Source organism: Gymnoscopelus braueri, assembly GCF_963280865.1.
Source record: "Gymnoscopelus braueri genome assembly, chromosome: 21".
Lineage (NCBI taxonomy): Eukaryota > Metazoa > Chordata > Actinopteri > Myctophiformes > Myctophidae > Gymnoscopelus > Gymnoscopelus braueri.
This window is the reverse complement of record NC_137623.1, coordinates 46,828,796-46,838,585: the sequence shown is the minus strand read 5'-3', so window position 1 is coordinate 46,838,585 and position 9,790 is coordinate 46,828,796.

The window sequence follows — 9,790 nt, the reverse complement described above, 5'->3', positions numbered from 1 at the left end:
GGGTTGAATGGTACTGGAGGGAGATAACTGTGCTTTTGGCCGGTGTGGATTAAGTGCCGAGGCAGGGGAAGGGTTTCAAAGTGACATGTGTTATGCTTGTTATGAAGTTTGACACATCACACATTGTGTGTTTTTCCCTTTGGGACAGGAAGAGTCCGAAATGAATTAAGGTGTGTGGTGTATGCCATTAGTGGTAAACCCTAAGACTATTCAAGATATATCTTTGAGCGAGTCCAATGACATTTTTACATCAAAGTTTGCTTTGCTGGAACATGTGCTAAAACTATTAATATGCTAAAACGGTTAGTGCTATAGCCATACTTTATTACTATCAGTTCTATTCTGAACACCAAATAGGATCTGATATATGGACTAATAGAGTCCTCTGAGGTCTATGATTATGCCTATGAATATTGATTGACTTTTACCTTATTGCTACTTCACTATTCCTTCATTTCAACAACCCTTGAATATTACGGTACTCTGTATAAAGTCCACGTTCCAATCGAAATGTCTCCGTGAATAGGAAGAACTAACATCATTGCCCCTAATGTCACATAACATTATCAGCTCCGTGGCTTCATACAATGGCTCCATTGTATTCTCTGGTGATGGGGGCCTTATCAGGGAAAGACAGGGAAGGAGAAAGGGAAGGAGAAAACAGTGAATAGGGAGGCAAAAAAAAATTTGATCACCATTTAGCAAAAGGAGAGATTTCTCAAAATAGTAATTCTATACAGAGCTGAATTCCTGTCCTGACGTACCATATGAAGTTAATTGAAGTGTGAATAATTAGCGGTGAATGCCTGTTATGCGTGTAGTATAGCGTGAACTGTGTACGCCGTGTTTGCCCTTGGTTAATTTATTAAATGACACAATACGGGAAGTAAATCAGAGTCAAACTCAAAGAACCTTCTCGTCTCATGCTAATTATTTTCATGTTTGTTCCATTCGTAGCTCCTGTGTTTGTTGGTTTTGCGGGCAGACGGAGAGTCAGATGCACACAGACGCAGTGTGTAGGTCCTCAAGGAGAAGGTGCTCATTGTGCCAGCTTCTATCAAGCTAAGCATGTTAGCTGGAGGTGGAAGGTATGTGTAATCATAGTTATCATGTCAGGTGGGTACAGCCAGGGCTGGGAGGCTGCTGAGAAAAATATATAAATGTTTGGCAAAGTACCCTTTTATTTGTCCATAGTGAAGTTGACTAATGGCAAATAATGTCATTATTTTATGTAATTGTATGAATGTGATGTTTTATTATATCATCTTCTCCTTCTTCTTTCGGCCAATTCCCATCAGGGTTGCCACAGTGGTTCATCTGTTTCCATCTGGTTCTGTTTTCTGTGTCATCCACAGTGACTCCTGCCACCTGCATCCATAAACCTCCTCTTCGGCCTTCCTCTTCTCCTCTTACCTGGCAGTTCCATCTTCAGCTTGCTTCTCCCAATATACATATTTCCATACTTCTATTCTATTCTATATTGTGGACAAATTATGAGATAAACTAACTAATCCACAATGGGAGAGTGGGTCATTTCAGCAGCCATTCTTAGGGTTGGTTTCAATATAAATAAACACATTCAACCCAGAAGTTTCCAATAAAACACAGAGAGACTGATAGTACAATTCCATTACTGCAGCAAACAATATGTGAAATATTGTTGCACTTTTGTTTTAATGGTTCATACAGGCAGACGTTGTGAACCATATTGGTTTTAGCCTGACAACAGAACAGGACAAGGACGTGAGTCAAAGTCAAATGTCAGCCAACCAAAAAGAGCTTAGTTCTAATCAAACATGCTGTTCAAACTGATAACACACCAAATGCTTCAGTAGCACAACACAACACAACAGAATGAAAATGCCACAAGACAAACAAGAGCAAAACATGGATCCAGTCAAGCATATTATATATATATATATATATATATATATATATATATATATATATGATTTACTTGAGTAAAAGTACAAAAGTATTGGTATCAAAATGTACGTAAAGTGCCAAAAGTAAAAGTACTAAAATGTTTGAAAATAGCAGATCTACAAGCTACGCGCTTGTAGATCTGCTATTTTCAAACAGCCTAGGTATAAAATAGGGCTAAAGTGGTTAATGTATGTTTTATAATGTAATAATTTATATCTGCAAAGTAACTAAAGTTTTCAAATAATTGTAGCGGAGTAAAAGTACAATATTTGCCTCTGATATGTAGTGGAGTAGAAGTAAAAGTGTAGACATTTGGAAATACTCCAGTAAAGTAGAAGTACCTCAAAATTGTACTTAAGTACAGTACTTGAGTAAATGTACTTAGTTACTTTACAACACTGCTCACGCATGCCCACACTCTGTCACACATAAGACTGCCACGCTTACACACACCAGTACCACCACTGCAAGCATCCTGAACACCAGTGCCGCTATACTACCCCCAACGTGAGAGCACGTGCGGTCAAATTAGTAAACAGAGTCTCATCATTCTCCGAAAGATCCGTGAGGCCTTGAAGCTCGACTGTAGCCCATTCTGAAGACAGAGATTAATTGCCTCTTTTACACTCCGACAGTAATCCTTGAAACTGCTTCCTCTCAACGCGACAGCATCTCAACCAGCCTGACTTTTCCTCTCCTTGACTGGAGAGAGAGGAGGATATAACAGCATATGTACTGTAAGACAGTAAGGCGCACACACACACACACACACACACACACACACACACATGCATATATACACACGCACACACACATGCACGCGCGCGCACACACACACACACACGTTTCATCTCATCACTAATGTCTCCCCATTAGCACTTTAAAGCCAGCATGCAGAATTACTTTAAGTCCTACGGTCGTTTGAAGTGTTACAGTGACACAGACATGTAACTGGCAGAAAACACAGGAAGTTACAGCTCTTCCTTTTCACTGACGATGACTCTCTTTGCTCTGAAGATATTAGAGCCTGCCTCATATATTGGTTTGGCCCATATATCGTATATATATTACATATAGATAGATATTTTGGGGGGCTTTTGCTGCCTTTATTGATAGGATAGTGGGCTGACAGGAAATGGGGAGAGAGATGGGGGGGGGGGGGGGGTGACACACAGCAAAGGTCGTCAGGATCGGGAGTCGAACCCGCAACACGCTGTCATGCTGGATTACCAGCATATTATGTGGTATGCGCCTGGACCGCTAGGCCAGCGGGCACTCCTGTTCTTGAACAGTTTTGAATAGGCCTAAAGTGGTTACAATACAAGTTCAGATTATGTGTGTATTTTATATTTACTTGTTCATTGTATAATTAAAGTTAAATATTATTTTCATTGACATTTTGTGTATATACAGAAAAAAAGAAATTCAAATATATTTCATTATTCGGTCAAGCCATCAGTATTATTCAGTGGTCTAGGATTCTAGGAAATCAAGATTAGCATCAGACCCCACAAATCTGACATCACAAATCTGACATCCTTAAATCCTTTGTAAAAAAATGTAATTTGGATTTGGCAAAATACTTCCGGATTGCTCATCTAATGCCATCTCAAACTCCAATACCGCACGGAATAAGGATCAAACAGTACACATGTTCCCTGTGATATTTCCAGATATTAAAGTGGAACACCGTGCCATTGTTTTCATTAATCTGCGTCTCTCTCCACACGACCATGGTAAAGCAGATGAGTGGGTATGGCATATGGTGCACTCCGTTTCATAAATCCTCAGAAATCCATGCTTGGCCATGTTTGGGTGAGGAAGTTTACTGTTCAGTATGGTGATTTTGATGTTGATTCTAGTAGTGGGTAGCCTACCAGGAAGGTTCCTGCGTGCTTTCAGCTCTGCAGCAATGGGGCATATGCTGCCCGCGGAATAGCAAGAGGTCATCCAAGATCTTTTGCCAGCACCAGCTATTTCATTACGCCCAACAGATGGTTGCGGGGATTTTATCAACAAAATATCCATCTTCTAAATCTTTCTCCCATTGTGGGAGCACACAAATTGCAAAAAGGATGGATATCCACACACTGAAAAATAAGCTCCCAGTTCACAAATTACACAACATATGAGGTACGATCTCGTGACGCCAGCAGACTTTACTCATGCTGCAGCTCTGCTATCCGCACATTTCCCAATTTCCTGAGGATGAGTCCAGAGCATTCAAATTACACCGTTTGGCTGTTGTCCAAATGAGAGTCAAGTATGCAGTTTATTACATCAAATAGAAGATATCTGTAGATTAATGAGGATTAGTTTTACAGGATATGTTTCAGTGCGTTTGCTAGAAATTAATCAAGGGGCTGACTGGAAATCACTCAATGCATTTAACAGCCAAACCGAATCCCTGTTTGGCAATTAGCTTGGTTGGTATGAACCGGGGACATGACATATTTTGATTTGGACTGAAAATGTAGATTCTACTACAAACACATCCCTGCTGAAATCAGTGTTGATTTTGTCGACTAAAACTATGACGAAAAATGATCGTCGACTACCTTTTTTCACGAAAACTGCCCTCGGGTGTTAAGTTCTGAAAATAGCAGATTTACAAGCTCACAACGCGCCGCGCTGCGACGCGTTGTGAGCTTGTAGATTGGCTATTTTCAGCTTGCAACCAAGTATAAAATCACCCATTACGACGCCATCAAGGCACCGACAAAATACATTTCAGTCGACTAAATCAACTGTAGATTTCAGTCGACTATAATCTTATGATATTTAGTCGACTAAAACTAGACAAAGACTGAAACATTTCAGATGACTAAAATATGACTAAATGGAATTTTATTTAAAAGACTAAAACTAAATAAAAAATTTGCTGTCAAAATCAACACTGGCTTAAAATACACCCTGTGATTCCACCCCACGAGACCCCCCCCCCGTTCCACTGTGGCACACGTAACCACTGCATTGACACTGACTATACAAGGCCCCATTGTCCAGGCGAGGGTCCACTGCCTTTCTCTCTCTTCCAATGGCTGCTCTGTGTGAATGGAGTGTAATCAATCTGTGATCCAATCACAGCAGGGGTGCGCGAGGTGACAGACAGAGCGGTCTCTGTGGGGCTCTGATGAGGCTGCAGTAAAAAAAAAAAAATGGCCCTCCCGGGGGACCATCAGAGGCCATGAACCAGAGTCGCAGTGACCTGCTACAATGGACTGGCCAAGTAGGCTATGTGTCCATTATGTTTCCTCCCTGCATGTGCCTCCAGCTCTCCCCCTCATAAATCCTCTGTGGCAGTCCATGAAAACCCCCTGTTCAAGGTCCATTTTAACGAAACACATCTTACAGCTTTTACAATGTGAAATCAAAGTCTGCACACTGCATTCAAATTTAAGCTAGATGTATGATGTATTTGGCATATTGTTTAATATACAATTACGTTTAAATTAGTACACAAAGGGCCTGTCTTGTATCTTACCCCAATATCGCTAAACTTTTTTGCCATTTTTTACTATTTTTTAAAACATTTTAAAATAGTTCAAATAGCCGATCTACAAGCTCACAACGTGTCGATGTAGATCGACTAGTTGAACTATTTTAAAATGTTTAAAAAAAATGTATGGTGTCCCTCGTCTTTACAAACGCTTTAAATCGGTTATCTTCCACATATTATTATAATGACAGAATGTCCATGTTGTTTGTTTTGACAAGAAGATTATGCCCTGGTGGCTCAGCCAAGTTATCAAGCAATATTACTGGAGAGGAAGTGATTTACTGTCCTTTATTGGCACGGCACGGCAGTGTTGCGGTGTCGGGATCAAGGCGCTTCCGCCGAGTTATTTAAGCATTACTGGATCCAGACATAACACAGCCTCTTACTTTATCAAACAAATATCTTAAAAAAAGTTTGCTCACTGTGAGGACTGTGAGTGTGCCGTCACCCAAAAAAAAGAAAATGACAATTTCCATCTCCCAAAATAGCATTCATGTGATTTTGTGGTTTGCTGCATGAAAGGTGAAAACAGAGGTGTTGTGTGAGAGCACCGCTGGAAACAATAAATCAACCTCGTGGTATAAGCAAACTATTTCTATGAATACAGTATGAGATCACTCCCCCGCAACTTTACTTTTTATAGCGTGAGATCAAATCAAAGCCATCTCTGTTGACTTGGAACTCGGTCAAGATTGTTTTGCTGTCACCTAGTGTCCCTGAAACAAACAAAACAAAAAATAATCCTTCAAAATCTTCCATTTGAAGTGTATACATTTTTGTGACAACATTAATACCGAGGTCAAATTACGTTTTCCCAATTTCTTGTTTGCTCAAAGTGAGAGAATGCAGAGTTAGGCAGCTTGCTGCTCTGGAAGTGAACAGCAGATGGTGGTAGTAAACATTTTTTTACATGTTGTCTGGGACAGGGGCACAAGCCTGCCTCACTGATGGACAATGCACAGAGCACCTCTTGTGTACTTAAAGTATGTAAAAAAATTAACTTTTTGGATGACGTACTGTACCAGCAGCTCAAATAATTCATAAATCATGCAAAATGGTCTGAAATGTGTAACAATTCATAGTTTCAACGTGTTAGAAACGTGTTAGGGCTTGGTTACTTTGGTTAAAGTAAGTGTTAAATATCTCTATATTCTGATAGTCCTCATTGCTATAGAGTGTTTGTTCAGTAAAAGTCTACTGTACAGTATGTCTCTCCAGCTCTTTATGAAACAGAAAATGTCTTTTCAGTGCTCTCTCCTGATTGGCTTAAATTTTGTCATCTACCTGAAAAAGTACCATATTCTGTTTACTAAAGAGCTGGAGAGACCTCTGTGACCGAACAAACGCTCTGTAGCAATGATTACTATCAAAATAGAAAACTTTTACATTTTAACAAAAAACTAAAAAATACCCCAAAATATCACTACCTTTAACTAAGGCCTATAGCAACACTAGAATACCATTTTATTTAGATGACATCACTTAAATATATGCACGTGATGTGAGACAGGCAGGCCTTATGGATGTGTGGCTGTTAAATCGTTAAAAAGGATCAAAGACAAGACGTCAGGAATTGCCGGTTTCTCCGAATAACAACCAGACACAGAGAGGCTGTATATCCACTGTTGAACAGAATGCAGGGGAAGAGACAGAGCCTTTAAATCCCCAAGTTAAGCTCCTCTGAAGTCCTAGTCTTTCATCAAGTAGGGTTTATATTGCCTTATGTGTGTTGGAGACCGACAGTGTTTGAAGTCTCAGCCCCCCCACCACTGGCACGTACCACCACCACCACCGCCACCACCACCACGCGAACTACACACAGAGACGGACAATCCGGATCCAGATCAAAAGTGAAAGCAACATGTTCATTTCCCTCAGCAGGGTGGGGGGGGTGCTTGTGATGGGAATCGCAGCAAAAAAAATGGCTGATCTTTTTTTTGTCATTCGACGCGTTAGATGCAGGGTTTTAACCCATTCAATCCGGGCAAACGCATTCCCTGTCATTTTAGATTTCTTTGGCTATTAAAAAAATTGCAGATATACAAGCTCATAGCGTTCCAGGGACCTTCTGGGAGGTCCCTGGAACAAAACGTTTTACAAATGTACAAAACATATATTCAAAGATTTGCATATATATTTATTTTTACAAATTTTCAAAAATAGCAGATCTACAAGCTTGTATATCTGCTATTTTTTAACAGCCAAGGAAATAAAAAAATTACAGAGATGCGTTCCCCAATTGAATGGGTTAAAAGCGGGCAGAATTTTGCCAAATTATTTTCATCAAACACACGTGGATGCTTGTCGAGATTTCTGAGATGTGGTGGGGTTAGGGGTTCGGAGCCGTCTGCCACGACTACTGATTCTGATCCACCGTAGCACGGGGACAGTTTGGAGTGCATGTGGTCTCATTCCATGAGGGGATAAAGGAGGGAGTGTCGAAATAAATGAAAGTTGACAGATCGATAAAAGAAATGTGGCAACGGCTCCTTGAAATCAAAGACCCTGTCAACTCAGGACCAATACAGAATAAACACCACCAGCCTTCCCATGTTATCTATACACTGAAACTGAAACGCTGTCAAATTAGATTTCATCACACGTTACATAAAACTGTCAGAAACTATTCTGCGCAGAGATAAAACGTTCAGTCCTTCAGAGAGAGGGAGACTGGGAAGAAAAAAAATGAACTTGACACTTTACTTTGCTTAATGAGATTAGTTATTGTAGCGGAAGATAACAGAAAATAAACAGGGTTTTCCCCTCCCAACTCCCCAGAGAGACGCTGTCAACACGCGAGTCCCCGCAAACTCGGTGAACACTGTAGCGAACGCTCTATTTAAAGCTGTGATCTATGTATTTGCAGCAAAGGCCCAAAAGCATCAGTGAGCATGCCTTTGAATTGACAGTGCTGAGGGACGACGCCAAACGGCGAGGGAATTCTCTCCTTTGCCTCTTTAGTTGGAATTGATTTCTTCAAAGCAGACCCTTGTTTTTTAATTAAAACACTCAACTGGCTAATTGTGAAATTGATTCAGGTTGTGTTTTTCACCGTGTGAAGCAATATACAGTACTGTTGCCCCTCAGTGCTATCTATATTTATCTATGAAGGAAAGCAAAGAAACAGCCTGTCTCTCTGACCACACTCTGTCTGGATGTCTCAAACAACAAACAACATGTGTGCACACACACACGCGGCCACACGCACGCGGCCACACACACACAGACAGACAGACAGACAGACAGACAGACAGACAGACAGACAGACAGACAGACAGACAGACAGACAGACAGACACACACAGTACCTCAGACACTTAGGCATACAGTACCATACAAACAACATGCACCAGTACACATACATACATCTACAGACACATACACATGGGTCATGAGATAACGTTTTTGTGAAATAAAACCAGTGGTGGAAACATACTCAAATGTTTTAAATGTTTTAAGTAAAAGTATTAATACTGTAATGTAGAAATAGTCTGTCACAAGTCCGGAATTCAAAATTTACTTGAGGAAAAGTACAAAAGTATTGGTATCAAAATGTACATAAAGTACAAAAAGTAGAAAAGTACTCATCAATCGCGACACAATGTGAGCTTGTAGATCGGCTATTCTCAAATGGCCGAAATATATATAGGGCTGAAGTGGTTAATGTATGTTTTGTAATAATAATCCAAATCTATAAAGTAACTAGTAGCTAAAGTTTTCAAATAATTGTAGTGGAGTAAAAGTATTATGTTTGCCTCTGAGATGTAGTGGAGTAGAAGTAAAAGTGATGAAAACTGGAAATACTCCAGTACAGTAAAAAATACCTAAACATTGTACTTAAGTACAGTATTTGAGTAAATATACTATAGTTACTGTACACCACTGAATAAAACTGACTTGAATTGACATACTGTACAGCACATGCATGGAGTTCAGTTCTGTTTATTACTCCTTTTCAAAATGTTATGGAAGTTTCTCAGTAATCTGTACATACAGTACAACTGAGAGTCTGAGAGATTTTTACTCACATCATTCCCTGTAAGCGCATCCTCAAAATAGCTGGAAAATATGTTTCAACAACAAGGATTGTGCACTTTTGGACACAGGCACTTTTGTAATGTTTATGCTTCCCTTTAAGAGTACAGTATATACAACTGTGCTATAATTGTAGTGGATATAGGCATGTTCGTGATGAACTCATTGTACAGTCCACCTGCCAACAAGATTTATGCCATGCCCGAGATGAAATTTCTCTTAGAAAATCGCATGATAAACTTGCACATCCGTCTTTCTTGAGAGCTAAAGTTACCTTCAGAAATGCTATATTTCAGCGGGACATTTTGCGTTTTGGATTAATCATCGGGCC